Consider the following 1401-nt stretch of genomic DNA (forward strand, 5'->3'; position numbering starts at 1 on the left):
ACATAGTTGCTTAGAGTTGCAGCTGAGAGGCCGGCAAGTCAGGCGGGGAACGTTGGAGTCCGCAGTCACTGGAGCAAGCAAGCCTCCCTGTTCGCTTCAGTGCATGACTGCCAGCCGCCATCTTGGCTGACAGTTCATTTGCATAAGGACATGCTGATTAGCCAATGGGAAGGGTAGCGGTTGTACGCTAATTACCATGTTTCTCTTATATTAGTGTAGATTATTGAATCTAGTTATTACATAAGTCATTGAGAGTATATGACCACCAGTTGACCCTCAAACTGGACCTGGGCAATCAGAGGCTCCTGACCTTTGCCCCTGTTCTACGTGCCTTCTCTGCACTAGAAGCTGCCTCAAGGATGCAGCCTTGAGAGAGTAATGTGTTTTTGACACCATGCATGACTGACCCCAGATGAGGCCTCTATATTAATTTTTAAGATTTTGCACCCTAGTCATGCCTCATATGAATGTTCCCTGGCTTATTAAATCTGCCACCTTCCAAACTGGAGTGTTCTGCCTCTTTCTTCTGTCTCTCCTTGCCCTCTGTGTAAGGGAATCAGTTTCAGCTCTCACCTGGAAGCTCTCAAAGCTCAATAGTGCATTTGGTATTTAAATTCACTTTACAATTAAGAATACTATTGTAAAAGTGAGAAGAAATAATGCATTTAAAGATTTAATTAACAAACACTGTCTTTGACCTTCACCACATTATCCCAAGGAACCTACCATGGACAAATAAAACTCAGATCTTCTTTCCTGACACAAAAGAATATTATAAATGAGTCATTTACAATAAAGTTCAGGGTGATTATTTAACCTTCTTATTAACATAGCCACAGAAAATGATTGAAATGCCAGCATTGTTTATTGTCAGTCCATTAGCCCTGCTTTGTTGGAAATTAGAGTTGATCTTGCTTTACACATACTGGAAATCAATATCTATCTATCTATCTATATATCTACACTAATAAAAGAGAAACATGGTAATTAGCGTACGACCGCTACCCTTCCCATTGGCTAATCAGCATATCCTTATGCAAATTAACTGTGAGCCAAGATGGCGGCTGGCAGCCAGGCAGCTGGAAGCGAACATGAGGCTTGCTTGCTTCAGTGACAGAGGACTCCAATGTTCTCCGCCTGCCGCTATCGGCCTCTGAGCTGGCAGTTTGAAACATTGTAACAAATATAGAAGCTAAACAAAACCCCAGAAACCAGCTTTCAGCCGGCCGGGATCTCAGAGCTGGAGTTATACATTGTTTCGATTATAGAACCCAAACAAACCAGATACCTGCTTTCAGCAGCGGAAGCCTCAGAGCTAGAGCCAGAGCTAAAGCTGGCCCAGAATAAAAAAAAGAAAAAAAAGAAAAAGAGGAGCGGTTGGGAGCTTCAGTCAACAACCGC

Source organism: Myotis brandtii, unplaced genomic scaffold (genome assembly GCF_000412655.1).
Source record: "Myotis brandtii unplaced genomic scaffold, ASM41265v1 scaffold681, whole genome shotgun sequence".
Taxonomy (NCBI): Eukaryota; Metazoa; Chordata; class Mammalia; order Chiroptera; family Vespertilionidae; genus Myotis; species Myotis brandtii.